Source organism: Paramormyrops kingsleyae, chromosome 18, assembly GCF_048594095.1.
Source record: "Paramormyrops kingsleyae isolate MSU_618 chromosome 18, PKINGS_0.4, whole genome shotgun sequence".
Lineage (NCBI taxonomy): Eukaryota > Metazoa > Chordata > Actinopteri > Osteoglossiformes > Mormyridae > Paramormyrops > Paramormyrops kingsleyae.
The window spans coordinates 12,414,168-12,426,189 of NC_132814.1; the positions used below are offsets into that span (position 1 = coordinate 12,414,168).

The following is a 12,022-nucleotide window of genomic DNA, read 5'->3' on the forward strand; positions in this document are numbered from 1 at the left end:
GGTTTATTGAACAGTAAAAATAATATAATGTAATACAGTGTAGACATACACCGGGTACTGAAAGGCAGCTCAAATACAAATTAAGGGCGGTTCTTCACCACCCTTTATACCCCGAAGACCCTCCCCGCCAAGGTGCTGTTTGGTTTGGGGTGAACTGTCATAATCACTAATCACTAATCACTGTGTGTAGGTGTTGTGAGTGAATTTACATATAAAGAGTGACCCCCCCCTGGCCTGTGAGGAGCCTGGGGCAGGGATGGGGCAGGACAGGGTGGAGACTTTTATGATCATTGTTTAGTTATCTTCCTTATCACCCTAGTGGTGCCAACTGGAACCCCTATTCTCTCCCTGACTTCCCCCATGATCATAAATTGCTAACACTGTCTGTGTTCAAATGATCAGCCAAGAACATTGGGGGAACTTTACTACTTTTCCTTACACTACTATAATTCTTACTAGTAAAAATATGAATATTTACTATCTGGAATGTTATTTTGACTAGTCAAACTCAAGCAATGACGGCGAACCCTTATACTGTTAGGTGATGTGGCTTGCCTTTCTGCAATATGTTCTTCTAGGAGAGTCTCGTATTATTTTCTGTATCCTGGGTGACTATTTTTTTGGTGTGAATGTGAAATGATCATTTTTAACAGGCATATTTAAAATTTTGAGCTTGGGTCTATTTTATTTACAATTTATCCTGTATTGTTTTCTGCTTCACTGACTCATACTTTAATTTTTTCCATCCATCTTCTAGTCATTTATCCTGGTCAGGGTTAAGTGAGGCGGGGGTCTGGAGCCTAACTCAATACATTAAATGCAGAATACATAAATCAGCAGGTTTTGCACAGAGTAAACTGCCGCATGACCCTGAACAGGATAAGCAGTTTGATGATGGATGGAAGCAGAACACTCTTTGCTCTTGTTACGTTTTAAGATTTTAGCGGGTTTTTTCCTGCAGTGTTTTCTTTAGTCTCGTTATTTAATGATGAAGTGATGTGCAATTGCATGTTCTAATTGCTCTCTGGCACCTGAAATGCAAAACTCAATTTAGTAAAAAATTGGGGTACAATGGGGTAATGACTTCTGGGATGTTATGTAGCAGAGTGTGGCGCAATATCATTAATTGCCATTTTCGACGAAAGCATAATACATTAGAGAGCTGTGTTGAGCAAGATAGTAATGTTTCCAGTTTTAATTACCTCCCTGAAGAGCTTTTTTTCCACACATATATGTAGAATAATATGATACACAGACTAATACAGATACACACAAAAGGATTCTATGGCTCATGCTGAAGGTAACAAATGGTATTGGGGTGAACATGGTTCCTGTCCATATTCAGATTTATAGAACCTGGGTGAAGAATAATTGTTTTCCATGCGAATGTCTTGCCCGGGGGCAGGGCTATGGCGCAGTGATTCATACTGCTGCCTGACACCCCTGGAGTCCAGGCAACAGCGTAACTTTGGTTTGAACTTTGGGAGGGGGGGTTGAGGTCTCCACTCATTTAGGGGGAGACATGATGTTTGACGTAGATGTTTTTCTGCTATGCCTTTTTAACTATGGAGTCCCTTTCCATATCCGTACTCGCGTATGATCGATTAATTGCGATTTGTTTCCCACTCCATCAACACGATCACCAAAATGATCAGCATTATAATGATAATGTGGGCTGTTGACGTGGGCAGCAATGCTTTCTCGATTTCAGCGATGACTAGACTTTCCTTCTGTAGATCAACAGACATGTACAGCTATTTCTGTGATTACGCACCTGTATTCAGACTTGCTTGTAACGATTATTCATTGCAGTGGACCTGTGCTACCACTTTGAGCTTAGTAAACTTGTTTGGACCCCTGAGTTTTATTACCCTTACGTATATATATATCTTGATATCGGTGTTCAGAATGCAAAGCATAGAGAGCAAGTTTAAAACCCTCTCCACCTGTGTGGAACACCTATTTTTAGTTGGCATTTTCTATGTTCCCTTTTTAACACTGTTTATCATAGGGCTGTTTTTGTTTGGTGTAAACCCAGATATCAGAATGCTGACCTTGTCGCTGCATGGCTTCCTGCTTGGCACCCCTGTTGAATCCTGTAGTGTACTCACTGAAAACCAAAGAGATTCGGGCTAGAGCCTTTTTCATCCTCCGAAAAATTCAAGTTAGGTCGGCAGCCTGAACCAGAGAGCGATGAGAGAGAGATGAAAAGGCTTGGTCAAGGTAGAACCAGTCAGTGCTATAACGATGAACTTATCTCAAGTTTTTAAATTCCGACTGATTGTAATAATTTAAGTCTAAGTAGCAATAATTCCCACCTAAATGACTCATTTAAAGCACAACGTCACCAATGCAGAGTAAACATTATTTTTTCAGGATTTATGTCACTGTTGCCCAAAACTGTCTTCCCATATTAATTAAACTCTAAGTTTGCCCTATTCTGTGTTTTAAACCTACAAAGACTGTTTCTGACATTGATGTATTCGCTTTTAATGTATTTGCTTGTAATTTGTTAGTCGTGTGCATCTTTTAATTTTTTCTTTGTATTCTATGTATCTAATTATTCTCAGCTTTTGTGTATCATATTACAGTGGTACCTCAGAACTCGAATTTAATCCGTTCAGAACTCCGGACCGAATCCTAAAAAGTTCGAGTTGTGATCAAATTTTCCCCATAAGAAATAATGGAAAACCAAATAATTGGTTCCTGGCCCCAAAAAATGACACCTATATATGTTTTTTTTTTTTTTTTTTTTTTTTTTTTTAGCATTTAAACACAAAATGAACCGGATAAAACAAGAAGAGCATATACTGTACTAAATACATCTAAGCACATTTATCAAAGCAGTAATTTGTAAAGTAAGAAAATAAATGCATCCAAACAATGTGTAAAGTTAAAAAAAACATTGTGTCCTGCCCTGATTGTTCGCACCTTCCGTGTGCCACGCCCCCTCGTTAACTCCGTGTGGAATCCCCATGTGATCAGTTGTTTCTGGTTGTTGTCATTAGTCATCTGTATTTAGTCCGTGTTTCAGTTTGTTTCCCCAGTCCGGTCATTGTATTGTCCGTCTGCATTTTGCCTGCCTTACCTGTAATTAAACCCTGTATTCCCCGATACCCTGACGTTTGTGCCTTTGTCTCCGTTCTGTCCCCACTCTGCAGGACAATATTATTATAATTAAATGTATCAATGGTTTATTATTAATATTACAGTTTTTCTCCATTGGTTTGGCTCATTTCTTGAAACAGAAATTACATTCTCAAAACTCTAAGATCATTTGGCAAAACACTCTTACAGTTTAGCACAACACTATAGCTCACCTGCAAAAGCTCATATCTCTTCCAAAACTGTTCACTCAGGCTTCAATCTAAATCCCTTTCTCATTTAAACAGTCAGTGTCTCCAAAATGGCAAAGATCCTTCTCAATAGCTTTGCCTCATTTCTCGACACAGATCGGACATTCTCATCATTCTTGGTGCTTTTGTCAAAATAAACCTGGATGGTTGATCACAACAACATGGTTCACCTGCAAAAGCTCATAGCTCTCCTAAAACAGTTCACTCATGTGTCAAAACTACATTTCTTTCTAATCTGCTTAGTCAGTGCCCCCAAAATGCATCGTCCCTTTGGCATTGTGTGAGTACTGCCATACAAAATGTTTAGATGTTTTGTCACTATGGCAGAGGACCAACAATATACAACAGAAAAGAGTAGCCTCCAAGGTTTGACATCACAGATTGCACTCACACTACCAAGGAAATTATAACCATTTTTTATTCACATGCAAAGAAAGTTTCATACATATGTAAAAAGAAAATGTACATTACAGTAATAAATTGTATAAACATAAAATCAAAAAACAAGGACTTATTCAGTGGTCGCTGTACTCATTCTCCCGCTCTTGTCCACTGTCTTCACCCTCCTGATTATTTACACGCTGTTGTCCGTCTGGCCACAGATTCTCGTCCACATCACAGGGGATACTTTCTCTTGCAATGCAACGAGGGAAGAAACGGTGTGCATGCCGCAACCATCCCCTGCATTGATCTCCTGTAATGTCGTCACATGCTGCGTCCATAGCATGGAGCAGGGACGGCTGATCCTGAGCATGATGCTCATACACTCTCCACCTCCAAGCAGAGAAAAACTCCTCTATCGGATTGAGGAAAGGAGAGTAAGGTGGTAGGAACTCCATGACCATCCTTGGATGCGTTGCAAACCAGCCCCTAATGAGTGGGCTATGGTGGAAATTGACATTGTCCCACACAATTACATAAATGGGTAGGTGAGGCCCTATGAGACCTCTCTCATTTTCTGGGATAACATCGGTATAAAGGCGATCCAAGAAGATGAGGAGCTTGTGTGTGTTGTATGGGCCAAGACTGGGGATGTGAGTGGCCACACCATTCTCAGATATGGCAGCACACATTGTTAAATTGCCCCCTCGCTGGCCTGGGACATCCACCGTGGCCCGCTGACCAATGATGTTACGGCTACGTCTGCGGCCCTTGGCCAGGTTGAAATCAAATTTTCCAAGAAATTCATATATGATGTTCATGGTATTATGTTCTTGACTAATTTTGACATTTGAACAGACTATTGTGCATGTGATGACTTACACGATGAAATCATGCTGACATGTTTTGGAGAGAACAACCATTAGACTGAAAATCAGCTAATCAGTTTAGATCAGCAAGATCTATTTATTTGGAAAATGTGCCAAATGTGGGCTCATTGTGCTAACTGCAGGCTACTTGTACTTAATCATTTGCAAAGATGCACTGAGACACTTGAGACATGTACTAAGGCATTTGCAATTTGATGAAATCAATGAGAAATGCCATTCTGTTGTGAACAATTGCAAGGTGGTTTGGAGATTTGTCCATGTTATTTTGAGAATGTCATTTCTGTTTCAAGAAATGAGCCAAACCAATGGAGAAAAACTGTAAAATAATTAATAAGAAATCTTTGTTTGTAAATGTATTTTATTATATAATAATAATTACTGTTACTGTCTATCATTGTCTAAATGTATTTTTACTGTCTAAATATATGTATTCAGCTAGTTTAAACATGCACGATGTTATCACAGCTAATGCTGAAGCGAAGCTTAGACTAAAGCCTTCCCCTATGTTTCCGCTGAGAGACGTGCTGCGTGATTCATTTCACCGGGCATACAAGTTATCTTAGGTCGGCGTTCATGATTTGACTCCTGAGGTTCAGATCGAGTTCTTGGTCTTTTTTTTTTTTCGAACTGGTTGGTTCGACTTTTAAGAAATTCGAGTTCTAATGAGTTCGAGAACTGAGGTATCAATGTACTTTCAGTTAATGTTTCCTATGTGTAGAGAATGTTAGAGTGATTTATAAATTGCATATTCTGCAACGGGCACCATGGGGAGGGGGTTATGACGATTTCGGTCACTGAGGGCTCTTGGAATCATCCTGACTACCCCCCCCCCCCTCTTACGGTAGACCTGGAAGACCTCAATCAAAATCTCCCACCTACCCTGAAGTGTAGAAAACCCTCTTTGGGAAGCATGAACTAGACACTTTTTATGAAGAGATTCATATTGCTGGCCATGATTTCTTGTTTCTATGAAGTATGTCTCTGTTATAGTTAAATCTGTATGTTATATCACGTGTTGAACAATTGTTAGTTTTGGGACTGTCACTGGATACATTTTCTTGGCCAATAAAGTCATTCACTGGTGGCTAAATGTAATGTTAATTTTTCTTTGTTCTGGAAATGTTTCATGTATGTTTGAATTTGTTACATTTCTACCATTGATGAATGCCAGTTTACCAGTAATGTTTACAGTACCTTTGAATTATAAATCACTAAAATAATGGTTAAACATTTTCACCCTTTAGTTGTGTTAGTGACATTAAGGCACTTAGGCTTGTAGGCCTAAGTTAAAATAAGTGGTGCTAGAAAAATTGTTTCAATGTTCATTCATAAGTTTCTAGAACAAGAAGGAGATTTTTTTGAGACTGGATACAAAAACACCAGAAACAAAAGGAATGACAAGAGGTCAAAACAAAGGCAATTAGGTGAAACAAGAACTAACTAGGGCTAATACTAAACACAAGCAACATCTACAGCACACGCAGCACCTACTGGTAACAAAAGCACAACGACCGACAAAGGTACAGGCCCAAAACATAATTCACATAGGGTACAATTCAATCTTGTGGCTTCAAAGAACAAACCCATGACAGTAGGGAATACTAGGTTTCAGGCTGCATGCTCAGCCCACTCAGCCATGTGGCAGCCCAGGGAGCAAGGGAAAAGATGAGGGCTGTGAGGGGTAGTAATCTTTGGAAATGGGGGAGAAAGGGATGGCTAGTGACACCTGCTGGCCAAACGGGGAAATGACAAGCAGGATGGAACAAGGCAGGTACTGATCCCAACACTCCCTGTGTCTAGAAAGACATTTAGGCCTCCCTACACAGGCTATGATATTGCATCTCTTTTTTGTGTTCTGCAATGATGACAAAATTGCCAGTGTTTATTAAAATAAACACAATTTGATTACACTGCCAAACAATGTAATTTCTTTTGAACATGACTCAAACAATAATATTTTTATACTCAGGGTGGGGGGGGGCGTACTGATCATAGGCTTACAACACTACTAAATATGTTCCTGGATGTTATCCAAGGCCACTATTTCATGTAATCTTTCCATCCATCAACCACAGAAGGCAGATGTATGACAACACTATCAGGTTTCAGGGTTGACAGGCTCTGTTCCCACATGACCGATTTGTGATTCGTCACTTCCCCAAAAAGTTGGTTCTTGATAGATAGATAGATAGATAGATAGATAGATAGATAGATAGATAGATAGATAGATAGATAGAAAGAAAGAAAGAAAGAAAGAAAGAAAGAAACTCCAGGAAATTCAGTTTCTAGTAGCAGCATAGCACCATACAACATACAAACAGCATACAGTTACACATACACACACATACATACACATACAGTAGTACAATTATGAAACAAAAATAAAAGTATAGGAAGAAGTAATAAATAGCGATGGGATGATGGTACTAATAAATAATTATTGCACGGGTTAATTGGTCTATTGTACAGTCAATTAAATGTTCTTCTGTTCCCCATCCTGCTCCCCCTCCTGCCCCCCAGTGAGGAATTGAACAGTTTGACGGCATGTGGAACAAAGGAATTCCTAAGTCTGTCAGTTCTGGATTTGAGGAGTAGCATCCTGTCACTGAACATACTCCTCTGGTTGTTAATGACAGTGTCAGTTCTGAATTTAAGGAGTAGCATCCTGTCACTGAACATACTCCTCTGGTTGTTAATGACAGTGTCAGTTCTGGATGTGAGGAGTAGCATCCTGTCACTGAACATACTCCTCTGGTTGTTAATGACAGTGTCAGTTCTGGATTTGAGGAGTAGCATCCTGTCACTGAACATACTCCTCTGGTTGTTAATGACAGTGTCAGTTCTGGATTTAAGGAGTAGCATCCTGTCACTGAACATACTCCTCTGGTTGTTAATGATAGTGTCAGTTCTGGATGTGAGGAGTAGCATCCTGTCACTGAACATACTCCTCTGGTTGTTAATGACAGTGTCAGTTCTGGATTTGAGGAGTAGCATCCTGTCACTGAACATACTCCTCTGGTTGTTAATGACAGTGTCAGTTCTGGATTTAAGGAGTAGTATCCTGTCACTGAACATACTCCTCTGGTTGTTAATGACAGTGCCAGTTCTGGATGTGAGGAGTAGCATCCTGTCACTGAACATACTCCTCTGGTTTGTTCAGAGTCCTTTCCTCTGCCACTGTGGCCAGAGTGTCCAGCTTCATGCTGACAACAGAGCCAGCGTTCCTGATCAGTATGTTCAGTGGTAGTGGAAGTCGTGGCCATAAATCACACAATGTATCATGGGAGCTAGGAATAAGGTGGATTGGTTTCTTTTACAAATCTTTATCAAAGCCCTAATTTTAATCCATTAATGATATTAATGGTATTGTCAACCTATGTCTTGTTTTGAGAAAAATATCGATATACTATAAAAATTTGATTTGAAGTATGCCGGCGAAGTTCCAGAACTAAAGAAGCTGCCATTATTGCAATGGCCTTCCTAAGAATTTCAGCTTTCTAGGCAGCGTGACTTTGTAGTGCATATAGATGATTCTGCTCCAGACAGATCAAAGGACATGGAGACTTTTCATCTTTTTGTCGGCCAGATTCAGATGTTTCTGTTGAGGCTGATTGTGAACCAGTAGGGCCATTTGCTGCTGATGAAACTCAAAACTTTACACTTTTTAATCTGAAATTGCAAGCTAAGATGTTGTTAACAGCAAGTACCATAAAAAGGGGAATATTATGGACTGATTAGAAGAGAAAGATTATGTTTTGAAAACTTTCAACTATATTACATATACCAATACAGTATAGGCTCCACGGTTCAAAGGTGAGTTTGTAGAGAAAAGTAAGCCTCAAAACGTTTGCAACCCTTTAATAAAAATTTCTATCAGGATGCTGAGGATTGAGAGGGCATGGAGGAAAATCTGCTGTTGAAAGCTAAACCTTTTCCTATTGGCCTGGTCCTATGCCAAGACGCCTTTGAGGTTGTGATCCAACTTGGCACAGGGGATAAAAAAAAAGTTTTAGCTGTATACTTAACCCCGACTGACATTTTGCTGCACAACAGATCCACTGCAGATCATATACAGCTTGTCCTCCTGTGTAGGAAGCCAGACTTGAAATACTTTGGGGGCTACAAATTTTTTGAACTTCTGATCAAGGACCTGAAATTTCTACAGGAAAGAGGTATTATGATAAATGATGGTAGAGTTATGATGGTAGAGATATTCAGTTTTCCATTTCAGGAAACAACCTGATATTTTTTTCCTTTTTTGGGAAAACACCAAAATTAATGGCTGTCATCACTGTGAGATTGACAAAGATACATTTATGAATTAACCATACTTATGTGGCACTGCATGAACAATGCATGCATGATTTACAGTGGTGTTGCCAAATCTGTTTCACTGTCTTGCTTATTCCCATGCACCATCACCATTTTTAGACCATGACATGTTCGAAGGTATAATCACTATCATATCTGCTGAAATAGTGCAGTCGAGAGAACGCTAGACTGACGAGCAAGGTCCCTGGTTCAATTCTGGGATTTTTTCCAGCCTCACTGACAAGTATACCTTTATATACTTTATACTTTGGCTGTAATAAGATGTAATTAAATTCCATCATTGAGATATCGATGTGATGCCAATGACAAACCCATGAATCTTTCCCCTAGCAGTGAACAATAAAGTGGACATGCATTTCAAAACTGGCACTTTCCACTATGTTGGTGGGTTAAAGATTAAAGATCCTCGTGAAAAAGGAGATGGGTCCTACTCTGCAACCGAGAGAGACAGTGAAACACGTCTGTGTGCCAGCTTTCACCATAGGTCAAGGAGTGGATCTCAAAGTCATAACTGAAAAGCATATCTACCATAGGAAAAAGCTGTTTCCCAATCGTCTCTTAAAATCTGAGCAGTGGTTAGCACTGCTGCCTCACAGCAAGAAGGTTCAGTCCTGGATCTTTTCTGTGTGGAGTTTGCATGCTTTCCCTGTGTTTGCATGGGTTTTCTGGTTTCTTCCCACAGTCCAAAAGCATGCAGGGTAGGTTGATTGGTGAGTCTAAATTGGCCCTGTGGTGTGTTGGCACCTGCCCAGGGTTGGTTCCCACCTGTGTCCATTGTTCCTGCGATAGGCTCTGGTGACCCCGGTTGGGATTAAGCTGTTTCAGAAGATGGATGGATGAGCACCACTGCCTGTTGTGTGGCTCTGTGTCCATGGTCAAAAGGTCACTGGTTTGAATCCAGCATGACCCTTAAACTCAGTTTGTCTGTCTGTGTCTCATGTACAGCATGACTGGATAGATGAAAATACAATTCGCCCAAGAGGATTACTATTCTATTATATATGCCATTAATACAGCTTACCACCCACTTTGGTTTGAAACAACAGTGCTACTCACTCATTAAATATGTTGTTATAAATCGTAAATATTTATTTAGTTCTCTTTATTTACCCCTTAATATATTGTCATAAATGCTATTTTTTTACTACTGTCTTCTTTGGTCAAATTATGTGATGCAACCTGGCAACCACCCCCACCATAATGCATCAGCATCATACATTAATAAACATATTTTTGTTACTGGAAAATATCCTTGGTTTTGCAAAGTCTACTTACATTCTATTTTTAAGATTTTTCTCTCAGCAGGAAAGCTGATAGTGGCAGATACCAGCAACCCAATAGTCAGCAGAAAACAGGATGTCTCTATAACTTCAAAGCTATTAACAAATCTTCACATTCAGCAGCTTTAAGACAACAGAGTGGTCACATTACTTCTGTTGGTCACATTACTGAATCGTCCATGAGGCCTGGAATCTATATTTGAGCGTGTTGCACAGATTTGTTTTTGCCTGGGTACAGTAAAGGTCTTCTAGGAATGGAGGAGGCTAATTATCTTTAGCTGAGTATAAAAGTATTATTGTGCTGTTAACATGACTGATGATGCTTGAACAATGTCAGTCAACCTGTTTGTGCATGTGTGCATGTGCGTGTGTGTGCGTGCATGGATTAGGTTTATATTACATTGTGGGGACCAAATGTCCCCCACAATGTGATAAAAACCTGTTATTTTGACATTTTTGGGATCATTTTTCATGCCCTCCAAAGATCTGTGAATGCAATCAAAAAAGTAAAAATGCCAAAAGTTTCGTATTTTGTTTGGTTAAGGTTAGGGCTGGATCGGGATTAAGGCCGTCATATTGTGATTAGATTTTTCCAAAAAGAAATTAATGGATAGTCCCCACAAAGATATAATTACAAACCTGTGTATGTGTAGTACAATTTCTTACTCCAATTTTTAACCCACTAATGAGTTTGCCAAACTGTATTATCTTAGATACTTAGTCCGGGTATGTTATCTGAATTGCAACATACTTTGAGAATTTGACACAGCCCAAAAAAAGCTCTGCTGAATTATCCAGAATAGCTTACACAGTCTGAGGGCTTGCGGCAAATGGCAGGGAACGCCCTGGACGGGATTCCAGTCTGAATTTATCAATGACTAAGATAAATCACCTTATTTGCTTTTTGTTCAGCACTTTCAGATCAACCCCTGTTGTTTAAAAAGTGCTTTATAAATAAATTTGATTTGATTTGATCTAGTCATTTCCAAATAGCCTATCTTCATTATCATTATCGTTAGTCCACCAGATGTTGCTGTTGATGCAAGCTGAAGAAACCTAACCTAATTTTGTTTTGTTTACATTTCAACTGTTAGAAAAGATATAACACCATGGCTAGGTATTCCACAGCTGAAGCTCTTTGACACATTCTGCAAGAGGATACAGTCGGAATGTGCATTATATGACCAGTCCCCTCTGCTGCCCCCCCCCCCCCCCCCACTGCCGCAACCCCTTTAACTGCACTATCTCACTGCGTAAGCTGTGCAAGCATCATTCAGTTAACTAATAAATGTATCTTAACTTTAGTTAATTGAATTTGAGCTTGGTACCATTGAATTATATATGCCAATGGATAGGGGTGCAACTTGAACCCCAAGGACCTGGAACGTAACTTTCTGACAAGGACCCATTGAGGGATAAGCTGTGTCATACATTATGTGTAAATCAATAATTAAGAAGACTTTTGTTTTAAAGTTGTAAGATTGTTTTAGTCCTTAGTACTTAATATTTATAACTCCTTAAACCAACAGAATGATCTGATTAGATTATATGAATTTTATCGAGGAACATTTATGCAATGATTACCATTTTTTTCGAAGAATCTAATTTGGTTTTGCAGGTAGTTCAGCTTTGTCGATTACTATTAAATCAAATTAAATTTCAATTTAATTAAATTGGATGAACTTAAATTAAAGCGACTAAACAGCCGGCATTCAGGTATTTCTATGTTGATATTAATACTTAAACAACCCCCCCGACAATGATCACAAGGTAAAGATGAATA

General features: G+C 39.3%; 1 pseudogene; it reads left to right on the forward strand.

The window, feature by feature from the left end:
* Positions 1–1,565: 1,565 nt before the first annotated feature.
* Positions 1,566–2,182, forward strand: LOC111852188 (olfactory receptor 1E16-like; annotated as a pseudogene).
* The last annotated feature ends 9,840 nt before the right edge of the window (positions 2,183–12,022 follow it).